The sequence below is a fragment of the Arachis ipaensis genome, chromosome B04 (genome assembly GCF_000816755.2).
Source record: "Arachis ipaensis cultivar K30076 chromosome B04, Araip1.1, whole genome shotgun sequence".
Classification (NCBI taxonomy): Eukaryota; Viridiplantae; Streptophyta; class Magnoliopsida; order Fabales; family Fabaceae; genus Arachis; species Arachis ipaensis.
In genome coordinates, this window is record NC_029788.2 from 61,890,368 (window position 1) to 61,908,074 (window position 17,707).

Consider the following 17,707-nt stretch of genomic DNA (forward strand, 5'->3'; position numbering starts at 1 on the left):
TTTTATAGTTGAACTTTACCAGGCTAATAGGAATCTTCTGCCTCGTAAGCTTGACTAGCCAAAGACGTGGTATTCGGAGGTTGACCAAGCCTTACAAACTACCGAATTCTACTAGCTCTCGAGAGTTAGAGTGTTCAAAAGGCATTCTGCGATGCTAGCTTCTGTTGTGGTGGCCGGAGACACATACGTTTTTAATGCCAGTGGGTGAGGTTACAGTGACACTGGAGAACTTCTTACACATATTCGGCCTACTGATCAACGGAGAGGTTGTGACTGGTTGGACCGATAGCAGTCAAGACTTCTTGGTCACCCAGAGCCTCGCAATATTCGGCAGCGAACCCCAAGTGAGCAGTTCCTCCAAGAGCTACATAAATCTTTCATGGGTTTGCCATATTAGAGACACACAACCTTTGGACATATAGAAGTCTGTTATGCGCTATGTTAGGTGTCACATCTTCTGTCTGTTGGGTACCACCCTCTTCCCAGATAAGTCGATGGCATATGCCCACGCAAAGTATCTACCACTGCTCCAGAATTTTGATTAGATCGGCAATTACAGTTGGGGGTCAACTTGTCTTGCGCACCTTTACAGGTCACTGTGTTCTACATCATGGTACAATTGTAAGGAGATGGATGACCCACTTGATTTGTTGTTTGCTTGGGCGTGGGAGAGTATGCTGTGGCTAGCGCCGATTCCCCGACACCAGCTTGCGCTGGCTGAGATGCTGGTGGCACGCAGGTAACCGTCATTATTTCGAATTTGACTTGTATTGTATATATGGCTCGGATTCATAAACAACGTAATCGACTCCTCTGGAGATAGTGTAACTCCGAATTGCCGTAATGACTGATTCTCTTGAACCGTATTCCATTCCGATTCTAAACTCGCCATCCTCAGGATAATCAACACCTATAAGAAAACAAAATTGTCACTCATCGATCTGCTAAAACAAAATCAAGTAAACATACTACCCACTGCTCACGTACTTATGTTTTTATATTCGAAAAATTTCGGTGCATGCATGGCGTCAAGATCCAAGCTACGCAAAAAAAGTGGAACGTCCATCGGTTGACTAACTGCGGCTAAAAGCACTAAAGTTTCTGCCACTACCTCACCTCCCTTATCACCGTCCTTGTCCTCATCAACGGCTTCGTACGTAGCTTTGAACTCCTCATCGCTATCATTGTTCATTCCCAAATACGCCTTAACTCTGTCATCTTGCATATTTGTGTCATGTTGAACCTCATCTGCAGCAATATGCACAAACTCAACGTATAACTCAATCCTCGGGTGTTGCACCTGAGTTTGCTGGTGAATATAAAATATCCGCTGAATACTAGTTTCGTCGACGATTGGCATAACCTCAAACTTTATCAGGCTACCAAATATGACAACCAGACTCCTATAGAGAATGTTAGTCACCCTCTTTAAAATATCAGCCTCTATTCTTTGACAGAGTTCATACTGTAGTTCTGCGAATGTTATAGTATACGGAACCACAAACGAAAATATATTCTCACATGCAAAGTTCACACCCTCATATGTATTTCGTATGACTTTACCGTTGTGGTAAACCACTATATTTGCAGTGTCCTCCATCGTACCGACCCTGGAAGAAAACACTTCTCTCACAATGAAGCAAAATGGTTACGAGTTTTGATTTTTATAGACAGAAGACTTACCTCGCAGGCTACGTGATGCAATGCCGTCCAACCAGCGTCTGCCACGTGTGCAACACACAGGATGCGTGTTACTTGCCATGCTGCCACATGTGAAACATGTTACTTGCATGTTAAAGGGATGAGTGCCACGTAGCAACACGTTACCTGCATGTTGCATGCGATTGTGATACGTATCCAATATGTTAGTTGCGTGCTGAATCAGCATATTACCTGCGTGTTGTACCTACATCTTTACAACATCCATCCATCTGTATATACACCAAAAACCTCCATTTCCAAATAAAACTCGCCTCTAAATTTCATATTAAAGTTCTTTAGCCTAATGAATAACTTCATGAAAAGAAAAATATTATATATATTGAGTTGTGTACTATTGTTATATTATATATATTAAAAGAAATTAGATTTGAAACCACCCATTAGTTTATTAAAGTAGGTTTTTTTTCCAAAGATAGTAGGTTATATTTCATTAATTATTGAAAAATAAAATACAAAGATGTCCAAAAGCAAGACAGCATAATAAAAGGTGGGAAGTTTCCAATAACACTATACTGAAGGTATTCATCCAACGGTGTGTGCTCAAAAAACAAAGAAAAAACTTAAAGAAGAAAGAATGATAAATCAAATTGAATGCAACTAAGAGTTTGCCTCATGGAGATAATGACCTAAACTGGGAGTTCTTTGGATTTCACGGAGCAACTTGATAGAGCTTGCTAGAATGGTAGAACGGCATTGAAGTAGAACCTTCAAAAATCAACTGGTTGCGAGCTTTCCAACACTTCCAGCAAATGATGGCAAGAAATTGAGGATTATGGTCAGCATTCTTCAACGGGTTAAGCATCTCTGTTGATGCAGTCCACCATGTCCAAAAGTCATTAGGACTCTATTGGGGAAGACAGTCACGAAGATGACTCTGAGACTATACATCTTTAATTCTAGAGCAATCGATCAAACAATGAGTGACTGTTTCTGTTGCTTCATGACAGTAGGGGCATATTAGTGATATATAGATGGGATGCGGTGATGAATCTGAGCAAGCACCGGAAGCCGGCCATGGAGAGCTTTCCAGATAAATAGCTTAATTTTATGAGGCAAGTTCAACTTCCATAGAACAATCCACGGCTTTTTCTGCTGCATATAATTAGGAAAAAGCTCCAGAGGCGGATGGTAAAATAAATAGCCAATTCTGTAACCTGAAGCTGTATCATATTGCTTGGATTTGTTCAAATCCCATTGCAATTTGTCCTTACTCTGCAAAATTTTAACTGACAAAATCCTGTTTGCAACATCTTGGAAAAATAATTCTTGAATGAAATTCTGATTCCAATTCCTATCTTCAGTAATTAGTTCTTTAACTCTTGGAACTAACTCAGAATTAGCCTGTCTATTTGGCATATCAGAAATCATTAAAGGATACAGAGGAGGCAGCCAAGGATCCTCAAATGTTCGGATATTCTCTCCAATACCTACAGCCCAATTAAGATCTTTTTTAACAATCTTTCGGCCTTCGAGTATGCTCCTCCATTCCCAAGAAGCTAAGACACCAATTTTTGCCGTTATAGCATTACTGATGCCATGGCATCTTGGCTAGTTTTACTAGCCATTTTTTGTATGCTTTAGGTTGGTTTCATGCATTTTCTTAGGCAATAAAGTAAGTGCTTGGATGAGAAATTTATGCCTGTCTTGATTCAATCAAACATTGTTGATTTTGTGCATTTTCATGAGATTTATGCAAAGAATTGTTTGATGCTATGAATGATGCATTATCTTGAGATTATAGCAATACTTTGATGCATTTTGTTTGGTCAATGAAGGACAATGATGAAGCAAGGAAGCCCTAGAGCAAGGAGTGATTATGGGAAGGATTGACATGTTGCCAACTTGCACTACTACTTGAGTGCTTGGCAACAACGCCAAGAAGCAAAACTTGGCAAGAAGGATGAAGGCTCGAGCACATTCCTCACCTTAGAATTGCGTTGGCGTGTTTGGCAATAACTCAAGGCGACCCTGGATGATGATTCTTCTACCCAAGCACGTTGCCAACTCCAGGATACATGGGCGTGTTCAATGACAACGCCAGGAAGCAAGCATGGAGCCATGAGGAAATCTCAAGCACGTTGCCAACTCCAGGACACATTGGCGTGTCTAATGACAACGCCAGGAAGCTTTGGATGGTGAAGAATGGAAGCCACAAGCATATTGCCAACTCAAGAAAGCATTGGCGTGTTTGGCAACAACGCCAGGAAGCTTTGGATGGTGAAGAATGTAGGTAGCACGTTGCTAACTTGGAAATACAAGGGAGTGTTTGCCAAAAACGCTGGTGAGCTTGGCAGCCTGACCTTACCTCCTTCAATGGAGTATATCTTGAGCTATAAAGCTCCAAATGAGGTGATTCCAACGGCATTTGAAAGTAGACATTCAGACCTTTCCAATCATATATCATAGTATGGGGTTGACATTCGTTTAAAGCTTCAAAAGGGGCTTCATTTAGAGCTTCAGAATCTGAAAGCGTTGGCAACTTGGAAATACAAAGGCGTGTTTGCCAACAACTCCTGCGATTCTGGCAGGCTGACCATGTCTCCTTCAATGGAGCATAACTTGAGCTACAGAGATCCAATTGAGGTGCTTCAAGTTGCATTGGAAAGCTGACATTCAGAGCTTTCCAACAATATATAATAGTATATAGTGAAGCATGTAATTGAAGCTCAAATCATGGTCATCTTTAAGCCCCAAGAACAAGAGCAAAGACTTGGACCTCCAGGGAACTAACACACACGTTGCTAACTTGGGCTTGTGAAGGCGTTATTGCCACTAACGCCCAAGTGACCCCTGGAGCTTGGTTTTGGTTCAATTAAATTACTTCAAGGTCCATCCAACCTCAAGCAAGCAAAGCCCATAAATCTCAACCAATCAAGGCCACAAGAATGATCTAGAATAGTTAATTTTCATTTTGATTATAATTTGCTTTTAATTTCATTTCAATTTGCAATTTAGGAAAGCTTATATAAAGGCATTAGCTTCATAGAATTAGGGAAGGTTGGATTGGGGGAGAGAGTGAAGACCAATTTGAATTCTGTGAATTGGCACACTCCACTGGGAGTGGGTCTTCAGACCCCTCCCCTCATACTCTCTTCGTCCCTTTCTCTTTTCTTCTTCCTTAGTAGTAATTTAGTTTAATTTGTAATTCTCATTTATGAATTCTTTAATTTTAAGTTTTGAATTTTTAATCTTCATCTTTCATTTTCTGCATTTTAACTTCATGCAATTTGATTTTTATTTGAGAGCAATGACCACTTAATTCCCTCTGCATTTGGGAAAGGAGCTCTGTTTCAATTTTGATTGAATTAATGTTTATCTCTTCTTCTCTTCTTCATTCTGATTTCATACTTGGATATCTTTTATAATCCTTGCAAGAGATTTTTGTTCTTCAAAGATCCTTGGATCTATTAGAATCCTATTGTGAACCTTGAGAGAGGGAACATAGGATTCAGTTTGAATTCTCTTGGCATAATGAAGTTGATTCTTGATTTAGAGTTAGTACATGACATATAACCACTCTAATATTGGGGTCTTTGGATTTATGTAGTATGAGATTAGAAATCATGTTTGTTTATCTAAGAGAGAGTCTTTGTGCTTCATAGATCCAATTACTACCGAGAGGGAGATTGGATCTACTTGAATTACATGTGAGCCTTGAGAAAGGGATCATGGAATTCAGTTTGAGGCTCTTCTCTCATAATCCTCTTGATCAATACATTCTTAGTTGGTATGTGAGATGTAACCACTTTGAATTGAGGTCTTGACGATTGTGTGGTTTTTGGATTAGAAATTGAACTTCATCTCTTCTCATGAGCAATTAGATCACGAGAGTGGAAATTGATTATGTTGAGAGAAATTGAGTCACCAAGAGATTGGGATCCAATTATTTACAATCTGCCATGGATCTATCTTACATGATTGAGATGGAGTGAGACCCATTGATTCAAGAGAAATCAACATCTCCAATCCCTTATGTCTTCCATCTTTACTTCAGTCATTTACCTTCTTACAAATTTAGTTCCTTGTACTTTACCTTCTGGCATTTTATTTCCCCTGCACTTTACTTTGATGTTCTTTACTTTCGTGCAATTTTACTTTTCTTGCACTTTATTGCTTTCTTTTAATTTCTAGTCATTTATATTTCCTGTTGCTTATCACTCCAAAATGATTGTCTAACTAGAATAATCAATTGACTATTGATTGCTTAATCCTTTAATCCTCGTGGGATCGACCTCACTCTTGTGATTTTTATTACTTGATGCAACCTGGTATACTTGCCGGTAGTTATTTTGGAGAATTAATTTTTAAGTATCAAGTTTTTGGTGCCGTTACTGGAGATTAATTGTGATTAACAATCTACCGGTGGTTGATTACCTATATTAGACACTTTTCTTTCTCTTTGTTTTAGTCATTATTTTGTTTTTAATACTTTCTTCTATTTACCCCAACTATTTGTGTTAATGCCTCACCAAGAAACCCTTACTCGTGACAATCTTTTCTTTTGGTGATTGTGTTATTAACATATAATAGTTTCTTTTGCTTAGTTTCATTCCAAATAAATTGGCATATGATTGCATTCTAAGTTTGGTGTTGCTATGCAACAAAATTTGTTTCCATTCTTTCCTGGATACTTGCATCAATTCCAAGTGAAATTGTCACACTAAGTTTGGTGTACCACTTATCTTTCATGCAATGTATCATGCACACCCCACTTGTTTTTGCAATCAATGTCTCTGTTTCTTGTGCCTTCATTGTCATTTTTTTTATTTCGCTTGCTTGAACACATGTACTACATACACTCCACTGTTGAAAACACTCATGACCCATCATAAACCCCATCACCACTATTTTAATTGTTGCTTGAGGACAAGCAATCATTCTAAGTTTGGTGTGGGAGGTGGAAGAGTAGGAGGAAAATGACAACAACAATGAAGATGAACTACAAGGTGGTAAAGCTCCTTTTCCTCTTATTTGTTTTCAGCACTTTAAATTGCATGATTGTCTTCTATCTTTTTATGCATGTGTGATTACTCCTTGTGAATAAGCATAATTTGATATTTGATTTGTAACATGTTGCTATGATATCATGATTATCATCCTGAATTTTACTTGCACCCAATATCTCTAAGAATACAAAAAAGAAATCATTCATTTGAAAGGAAAATATTGAAGAATTTTATAAATCTTGGGGCAAGCAAAAGATTAAGAGGAGTGGAGGTTCTAATTGTATGATTATGTATTGAGGTTGCATGTTTGTGAAAACTTGCATGGGAGCTCATAGACAGGAAATGAAGTTCAAAGAAATATTATGGAGATTCTCAAACATCTATTGATCCAAGAAGCACCAACAAAAGAAAGCAAAACAAACTGAAAAACAAAAGAACATGGCAAAAGGCTGTGAGCATCAATTACTAGGAAGAAAAAGAAAGAAATGAGAACTCAAAGAGTTACTATCCTAGTTAAATGCTTGTGGTAGAATTGTGTCAAAGAGAGAGGCTTGAGCAAGTAAATCCTAAGGGGTGCTTCAACACCTAATACCTTAAAACCAACTGGTTTGGGAGTATTGATTAAAAGCTTATCTAAAGAGCTGCTTTAAGACATGACACTTAGAGTCGAGGTCAAAATCCAAAAAGTAAAAAAGGCTAGAAAATAAGTGCTACTTCAAGGTGATTATCTATAAAGAGACTTCCATAATATCATTTGAATGAAAGTCCTAAGATCTAAGACTTCCAAAATGTAAGGACTAATGAGCACTGGAATCCTTGCATAAGCATATAAATTGGAGTTCACCCCACTATCACCTAATTACTTCACCCACTAAGGCATCATGAGCAATTCTTCAATACATTCCAATTAAGAGAATTCTTTGTGCATAGTTCTTTTCTTGCTTGAGGACAAGCAAGGTTTAAGTTTGGTGTTGTGATGCCAGGGCATCTTGGCTAGTTTTACTAGCCATTTTTTGTGTGCTTTAGGTTGGTTTCATGTATTTTCTTAGGCAATAAGTAAGTTCTTGGATGAGAAATTTATGCTTGTCTTGATTCAATCAAACATGGTTGATTTTGTGCATTTTCATGAGATTTATGCAAAGAATTGTTTGATGCTATGAATGATGCATTATCTTGTGATTATAGCAATACTTTGATGCATTTTGTTTGGTCAATGAATGCCAATGATGAAGCAAGGAAGCCCTGGAGCAAGGAGTGATTATGGGAAGGATTGGCATGTTGCCAACTTGTACTACTACTTGAGTGCTTGGCAACAACGCCAAGAAGCAAAACTTGGCAAGAAGGATGAAGGCTCGAGCACGTTCCTCACCTTAGAATTGTGTTGGCGTGTTTGGAAATAACTCAAGGCGACCCTGGATGATGATTCTTCTACCCAAGCACGTTGCCAACTCCAGGATACATGGGTGTGTTCAATGACAATGCCAGGAAGCAAGCATGGAGCCATGAGGAAAGCTCAAGCACGTTGCCAACTCCAGGACACATTGGCGTGTCCAATGACAATGCCAGGAAGCTTTGGATGGTGAAGAATGGAAGCCACGATCACGTTGCCAACTCAAGAAAGCATTGGCATGTTTGGCAACAACGCCAGGAAGCTTTGGATGATGAAGAATGGAGGTAGCACATTGCTAACTTGGAAATACAAGGGAGTGTTTGCCAAAAACGCTGGTGAGCTTGGCAGCCTAACCTTACCTCCTTCAATGGAGTATATCTTGAGCTACAAAGCTTCAAATGAAGTGATTCCAACGGCGTTTGAAAGTAAACATTCAGAGCTTTCCAAGCATATATCATAGTATGGGGTTGACATTCGTTTAAAGCTTCAAAAGCGGGCTTTATTTAGAGCTTCAGAATTTGAAGGCCTTGGCAACTTGGAAATACAAAGGCGTGTTTGCCAACAACTCCTGCGATTCTGGCAGGCTGACTATGTCCCCTTCAATGGAGCATAACTTAAACTACAGAGATCCAATTGAGATGCTTCCAGTTGCATTGGAAAGTTGACATTCAGAGCTTTCCTACGATGGATAATAGTCTATAGTGAAGTATGAAATTGAAGCTCAAATCATGGTCATCTTTAAGCCCCAAGAATAAGAGCAAAGACTTGGACCTCCAGGGAACTAACACACACGTTGCTAACTTGGGCTTGTGAAGGCGTTATTGCCACTAACGCCCAAGTGACCCCTGCAGCTTGGTTTTGGTTCAATTCAATTACTTCAAGGTCCATCCAAACTCAAGCAAGTAAAGCCCATAAATCTCAACCAATCAAGGCCACAAGAATGATCTAGAATAGTTAATTTTCATTTTGATTGTAATTTGCTTTTAATTTCATTTCAATTTGCAATTTAGGAAAGGCTATATAAAGGCATTAGGTTTATAGAATTAGGGAAGATTGGATTGGGGGAGAGAGTGAAAACCAATTTGAATTCTGTGAATTGGCATACTCCACTGGGAGTGGGTCTTCGGATCCCTCCCCTTATACTCTCTTCGTCCCTTTCTCTTTTCTTCTTCCTTAGTAGTAATTTAGTTTAATTTGTAATCTCGTTTATGAATTCTTTAATTTTCAATTTTGAATTCTTAATCTTCATCTTTCATTTTCTGTATTTTAACTTTATGCAGTTTGATTTTTATTTGAGAGCAATGACCACTTAATTCCCTCTGCATTTGGGAAAGGAGCTTTGTTTCAATTTTGATTGAATTAATATTTATCTCTTCTTCTCTTCTTCATTATAATTTCATACTTCGATATCTTTTATAATCCTTGCAAGAGAGTTTTGTTCTTCAAAGATCCTTGGATCTATTAGAATTCTATTGTGAACCTTGAGAGAGGGAACATAGGATTCAGTTTGAATTCTCTTGGCATAATGAAGTTGATTCTTGATTTAGAATTGGTACGTGACATATAACCACTCTAATATTGGGGTCTGTGGATTTATGTAGTATGAGATTAGAAATCATATTTGTTTATCTAAGAGAGAATCTTTGTACTTCATAGATCCAATTACTTCCGAGAGGGGGATTGGATCTACTTGAATTACATGTGAGCCTTGATAAATGGATCATGGAATTTAGTTTGAGGCTCTTCTCTCATAATCCTCTTGATCAATACATTCTTAGTTGGTATGTGAGATGTAACCACTTTGAATTGAGGTCTTGAGGGTTGTGTGGTCTTTGGATTAGAAATTGAACTTCATCTCTTCTCATGAGCAATTAGATCACGAGAGTGGAAATTGATTGTGTTGAGAGAAATTGAGTCACCAAGAGATTGGGACCCAATTATTTACAATCTGCCATGGATCTATCTTACATGATTGGGATGGAGTGAGACCCATTGATTCAAGAGAAATCAACATCTCCAATCCCTTATGTCTTCCATCTTTACTTCAGTCATTTACTTTCTTGCAAATTTAGTTCCTTGTACTTTACCTTCCTGCATTTTATTTCCCCTGCACTTTACTTTGATGTTCTTTACTTTCGTGCAATTTTACTTTCCAGCAATTTATATTCTTGCCCTTTACTTTTCTTGCACTTTATTGCTTTCTTTTAATTTCTAGTCATTTATATTTCCTGTTGCTTATCACTCCAAAATAATTGTCTAACTAGAATAATCAATTGACTATTGATTGCTTAATCCTTTAATCCTCGTGGGATCGACCTCAGTCTTGTGAGTTTTATTACTTGATGCGACCCTGTATACTTGTCGGTAGTTATTATGGAGAATTAATTTTTACGTATCAATTACCATTGCTAAAGTATTTACCTCTAAGAATTTTGGATGTTAGGGAAGTAGGCTGTGTTACGAGTCGCCAAAACTGTTTGCCTAAAAGTGCCAGATTTTGGATTCTGAGATCTTTAAATCCAAGGTCTCCTTCTCTTCATGGGTAAGTCATACTCCCAACCAATCCAAGCCATCCACCTTTCAGAACCTTTTTGTTCCCACCAGAACTGAGAAAGTAGAGAGTGAATTTTCGAAATTAAACCATCAGACAACTTGAAGCAAGACAATGTATAAATAGGAATAGCTTCTCCCACTTCCTTAAGCAATACGAGTCTACCACCTGATGATAGAAGATTGTGCTTCCACCCTTGGATTTTTTTCCGAACCTTTTTCTTTGATCATACTAAAAGAAGCCTTTTTCGATTTAGAGACTGCAGACGGCAAACCCAGGTATTTATCCTGAGCCCCAATATGATTAATATTCATAGAGTTAGCCAGTAGTGAACGAGTAGTGGAGAAAATGTTGTGGCTAAAGAATACAACAGATTTATTAAGATTTACCCTCTGGCCACTAATGCTTTCATAAGAATTCAACAAATGCAGGATATTTGAGCATGCTTCAGGATTAACCTTACAGAATAAGATGGAATCATCAGCAAAGAGGAGGTGGTTGACCTTGGGACATTGCCTATGTATCTGAAGACCCTGAATTAGTCTGTTTTATTCTGCCTTGTGTAGCAAGAAGAAAAGACCTTCTGCACAGAAAAGAAAAAGATAGGGAGATATAGAATCTCCTTGTCAAATACCTTTATTTGGTTTGAAGAAACCATAGGATTGTCCTTCCACAATAATAGAATAAGAAATAGTTGTCAATAATTCTCGAATCCACATGATCTACCGAGAATCAAAACCAAACTTCTCCAATATAAACCAAAGAAAGTGACATTCCACCCTATCATATGCCTTACTCATATCTAATTTTAGCACCATTTCATTTTTGAGTCCCCTTTTTTTTAGCAATTAGGATATTATCAAAGATTAATCTGCCTTTAATAAAAGCACTCTGCGTAGGGCTAATTAGTCTATTCATCATACCCTGAAGTCTATGTAAAATACTTTGGAGATAATCTTGTAAAAGACTGAGGTTAGGCTTATCGGTCTTACTTGAGTCATATCTTTAGCATCAGAAATCTTGGGAATAAGATAGATCTAAGTGTGGTTAAAATTCTTCAAAATTTTACCCCTAAAAAGAAGCTCTTAACTGCTGGAAACACATCACCACTAAGTATGTTCCAAAAGCTTTGAAAAAATTTTGCTGTCATACCATCATCTCCTAGAGCACTTTGAGGGTGAATGCTAAATGTTGCATGTTTCACTTCCTCAATAGTCACTGGTCTTTGAAGCCTACGGTTCATGTGAGCTGTAACTTTAGGTTCAAAATCAGTAAACAGAGGTTCAGGGTTCTCATGACAAGTGGAGGAAAAGATGTCCTTGAAATAAGATTCAGCCACAGAAGCAATACCAGCATTTGAAGTAGCCACTTCACCATCACTACCAGTTAGTTGCCAAATTTTATTCCTTCGGGTTCGATTTCTAAATTTCTAATGGAAGAAAGGTGTATTCTGATCACCGGATTTGAGCCATTTGACTCTAGAATTATCTTTCCAATAAGATTCCTCATTTTGCAATGCTTTTTCAGGTTTGTCCTCTATTTCTGAAATGATGTCTCCTCCATGAATTCCTACTAAACGAAGTTCCTCTAATTCAGACTGTAGTAAATCAATCTCCACCTTCGAATTAGATCTGTGATCTTGCTGCCATCTGACAATCTTATGCTGACAACGCTTTATTTTTTGAGCTAGAATATACATGGCTGAACCATCAATCTGTTCGTGCCAAACCTGTCTAACAATCTACCTTATTTCATCATTAGAACACCATCTTTCTTGGAATTTGAATCAGCATTTATATCTCTCAGTTCTCGGATTAGAGTCTAAGAGACGAAGGGAGTGATCCAACCCTGATTCTGATAGTCTAAGAACCGTTGCATTGCGATAGAGTTGCTGCCAATCAACTCCTACCAGGAATTAGTCCAGTCTTTTCTGTATCAACTCATCACCCCTCCGTCTATTCGACCAAGTGAATGGTCTTCCGACCATACCAATATCAATCAGGGAATTATCATCAATAAAACTGTTAAAGGTTTTAATAGAAGAAGGAGATTTAGCACCCCCACCTGCTTTCTCCAATTGATTAGAAATGGTATTAAAATCACCTATTAACACAACATTACCATCGAACTGTTGGATGACTGAAGTTAATTCAGCAAACTGAGCCATTCTATATTGATCATTTGAACTGAGATAAACACCTAGAACACCATAGGGATCATTAGAACCAGCTGTCAGAACTGATGCCGCAATGAAGAATCTACCATGCTGTAAAATCTGAACAGTGCAACCATCCCTCCATGCCATTGCCAAACCCCCTGATAATCCATCCAGATCCACAATAAACCATTCCTTGAAACCACAAGATCTTAGTTTTTCTTCAACTTATCGAGATTGATTTTTTGTTTCACAGATAAAACCAACCTCGGAGGAGTAGGATTTGTAAATCCCTTTAAGATTGTGGATTGTCAGGGGTCTCCCCAAACCCCGACAATTCCACGAGAGCAGTTTCATATTTCTTTGGGTGCCACTTGAAGGCTGGCACCCTCCACCATCATAGCCTCAGAGACACTATCATTGAGACAAATTTTCTTTGAAATATCTTCAGTACCATTACCTCCATTCCACCGTTTGAAACCTATCACAGATTTTTTGGCAAGTTATTTCAGGTTTGGCTTTTTGTTCTCCTTTTTAAGCTTGGATATGACATTGTTATTGTGTTGGACATTATTCATAGGATAGGATATCTCCAATAAAGCATTAGAAGAAGAATTAGTATCAGTAGTCGTACCTGTGTTTTCTGATTCACCCTCATTTTCTGCTCTAGAACCCGAATTGGCAGTAATTTTTTCATTATTCTTTTTTTTCTGATAATCTTGCACACTCATTTTGAGAAACTATCAAAAAGCCAAGCAGGTGCAGATTTTTTCTTCGGTTGAGCTGGAATAGAATCATCCCGAGGTTAGTTAGGATTGAAGGAAGCTCTGTTTTCAGTTAAACGCCTACCGACTTGATCTGCCTTAAGTCATTCACCAACTCTATCTTCCTTGATATTGTTTTGGGCAGAATCATCAATAAAAAATTGGCAGTTCTTAGATTCATGTTCCAATTTTGTACAATAAGTACAGAACACACCTATATGTTCATAGCGTACTCCAATTTTCAGCATTTTCTGATTAAGATCAAGCAATTTCAGTGTATCACTCACTTTTTTATCACCGTTCAGTTCCACTTTAGCCTTCACTATGCATGTATCTTTGCCTCTAACTTCAAATAGAGCAACATCTTCAATTTCACCAAGTCTCCCACCCAATTTTCGACCAACCTCAAGCGTTTTGTATTGTTCAAGCAATCTCCAAAATTGTGCCCATACAGGAAAAAAAGAGATGTGATTATGCTCCATGTTTATTGACTGCTTCCATCTGCGAACATGAATAACATAATTCTTGAATAACCAAGGCGAACCCCTCTCAATTCGAGTCACATCAGAGTCATTCTCAAAGAAAAATTAAAACTGGTTCCTGAATTTTTTGACTACTTTGAATCCTTCTGGTTTATTCCATATTGCATAGAGAGCTCCTTCCATGGTACCTACGAAAAAGATCCGATCCAAAAAAATTCTTCCAGACAGGCTCCGTGTGTAGGCTTGAATTCCTTCCGAAATATCTTCATAAGCTAAAACGATCAAATCATCCTCTTGATCACTATCAATTATATGAGGGTTTTGAGTCTCTGATTTGTTATTCATGGTGTATAAAAAATCAGAATTGGTATTTAATGATTCCAGAGAGAAATAAGATATATGGAATGGGTGAATTAGAAAATGGAATGAATTAAAAGAGAAATGAATTGGGAGAAAAAACGAAAATTAGGGAACTAAGTGGGAAAGAAATTAAGAGAAGAAAGTAGAAGATGATAGAAAAGACTTTGACCAAGAAAAGACTTTGATCAAGAAAAGACAAAAAAAGGCGTAACCATGGAGGCGGCGCAGTGAAATTCTGACAAAGCGTGGACGAACTCATGGGGTGCTAGATGAGGAGTACGTACTCCCGCTTTTCAAATCTAATAGATTATTTAGTCTGTTAAAGTAGTTGCATGCTAAAAAATTAAAATATTAGATTAATGTAGATACTCTCGTTTTTCAAATTATTATAAATTCAAGTTATTTACACTGTAAACGAGATAAGTAATAGTCACCCAAAAAAAAACGAGATAAGTAATAAGATACAAAAATATAAATTGCGTTCATGCGTTCAAAAGTGAATACCCCACTCAGCCCCTAACAATTATCTCGAAAGGACAATGAGGCCCTAAGAAAAAAACACCCAATTCAGCCCCTAATATTTTTTTTAGGACTGATTAGTCCCTGTGCAAAAAAAACAACATTAACTTTTTTTTGGTACAAGAGCCTCGTTGTCCTTTTAAAATAATTGTCAGGGATCGAGTTGGGTTTTTTTTTTGTTAAGGACCTCGTTGTCTTTTGAGATAATTGTCAGGAGATATTTTGAATTTTATTCAATTATTATATATTGATAAATAAAATATTTAAAATATTTGTTTAAAAAAAAATGATAACTTACCTTATTCCTACAACGATTTTGAAATCCTCTTCAAGTGATCTATGTATATACTTCTGGAAATCAAATTTGGCTTCACTTCCTGGTGCCAAATGTGCCTAGAATAATCACACATGTTCTATTATATTATATACTTGGAAGCCCTTTTAAGTTAAAGGAAAAAAAGATAGTATCTTTCTTTTTTAATTACAAACTCACCATGATAAATCCATGTCGTAATGCTACATAGTCAGCTTTAGTAACTGATCCGTAAAATTGTCTAAAGAAGCTCACCTAAATTCAGCAAAATAAGAAAGAAATTCATTTGTCGGTGTAACTTAAAGCAACTCTAATGCTCATTTTCATTTTAATTTTATTTTGAGTCTTATAAATAACAATTTAATTAAGAATTATTTAAATAAGTTTTTGAAGTCTTTAAAACTAAACACTTTAATTCCTTAGATTTCAAAATATATAAAATAATCTTTTAACATTTAGTTTTGTTAGACAACACAGTTTTTTCCATTAGTTACTAACGGTATGCTGACGTAAAATATTGACTCGCATATATAGTTATTAAGTGTCTACGTGTATAATTTGGACAAATTAATTCCAAAAATAAAATACAATATTTCAAAGTAGTATCTTTTTTTTTTAATTATAAACTTCTAATGCTTTGCAACACTTGAAAAAAAAAGTCTTGGCAAATTAAGTATTTTATTCATGTTTTTTAAAAATTTTAGATTTTTCTGGTTATAAAATTATATAAAATAGACTTTCAGTTAAAACTATTTGTGCCACTACAATTAATAGTTATATAAAAAAATATTTTTTCACTTATAAATATTTTTCTATGTTTATTTGATGCCAATATATTAGGAGTTTAGATATAGAGTACTACTACACATACAAGTCTTTTTGGCATAGAAATCATACAAGCCATTTACATAAATTGTGCGTGTCACGTTGTTCCTCTTTGTATCCTGCGTTCCTCTTCCTCCTCCTCCTCCTCTTCCTTCATTTTCTCATTCTTTGCGTTTCTCCTCTTTTTTTTTCGCATGTTTCATATTCATCGTCGCTTTTTTATTACTGTTGTTGTTGCTGCATTTGTTTCTCCTCCTCTTTCTATTGATTTTGTAACATTATGAATTTTTTTTCTTCTTTGTTTGATTTTTCCTCCCAAAATGAATTATAAGAATATGAAACAAGAAGATGAAGAAGAAGAAGAAGCAGAAGATCAGGAGGAGGAAGAGGAAGAGTTTTGAACTATGTAGAACTTATAAGCCCACATACACCGAAAATTCTTAAACAATACACTCCAATATCTTCGTGTTACACCCAAAATATTTTTTTTGTGTTACACCCAAATTTGCTGCAAATACAGAAAAATATTTCTTCTAATGCTGCATTTTTTCTTCTTCTTCTTCTTCTTTTTTTCCTTATTTCTTTCTTTGTTTTAGTTGAATGAATATAAGTTCATCCTCTTCCAAGTAATTTTGCAGCATTATATGTTTCTTCTTCTTCTTTGTTTGATTTTTTTGTTTTTATTCTTGATAAAAGAGTACAACAAGAAGAAACTCGAGAAGGTAAAATAAAAAGAAAAATATGAATAACAAAAAAAGAAGAAGAAGATGGTGATGATGAAAAAAAGAAGAAGAAGTAGCAGAAGATAAGGAGGAGGAAGAGGAAGAGTTTTGAATTATGCAGAACTTATTAGCACATATATATTGAAAATTCTTAAACAATACACTCGAATATCTTCGTGTTACACCCAAATATCTTCGATTTACACCCAAATTTGCTGCAAATACAGAAAAATATTTTCTCTATTGCTGCATTTTTTTCTTCTTTTTTTCCTTATTTATTTTTTTCTTTTAATTGAATGAATGTAAGTTCATCATCTTCCAAATAATTTTGCAGTATTATGTGTTTCTTCTTCTTCTTTGTTTAATTTTTTTGTTTTTATTCTTGTTAACAGAGTACAACAAGAAGAAACTCGAGAAGATAAAAAAAAGATGAATACGAAAAAAAAGATGATAATGATGATGATGAAAAAAAGAAGAGAAGAAGCGGCAGAAGATAAGAAGGAGGGAGAATAAGAGTTTTGAATTATGCAGAACTTATCAGCACACATACACCAAAAATTCTTAAACAATACACCCAAATATCTTCGTTTTACATCCAAATATCTTCGTGTTACACCCAAATTTGCTGAAATACAGAAAAATATTTTTTTTAATGCAGAACTTTTACATTACATTCAATTCAATCCATCAACGATGAAACATTATTCACCTACAAAATCATAAACTAACAACGAAAAAATTAAGTAGAATTGAATCATACCTCAACCACTTAATTGGATTCAAAACAATAATCAATTTCATTTTGGTTCAATTGACAATCTGAACTTGAATTATTCATTATCTTCAACAACGAGAAAACTAATGATTGAGGAGAAGGAGGAAAAGGAATGAAGAGAAGAAATTCCAATGAAAAAAAGAGGAAGAGGAGGAGGTGGTGTTGGTAACGACGAAAGCGACA

The 17,707-nt window shown here is 36.3% G+C and overlaps 1 long non-coding RNA gene across 1 annotated transcript in view; it reads right to left on the minus strand.

Moving 5' to 3' along the window:
* LOC110271066 overlaps positions 1-17,157 on the minus strand; it is a 20,452-nt gene extending 3,295 nt beyond the window's left edge. Inside the window, exons 1-2 of the long non-coding RNA XR_002361127.1 lie at positions 17,147-17,157; positions 2,384-2,392 (exon numbers count right to left, since the gene is read on the minus strand). This is a non-coding gene — a long non-coding RNA (uncharacterized LOC110271066). The remainder of the gene's footprint in view (positions 1-2,383; positions 2,393-17,146) is intronic.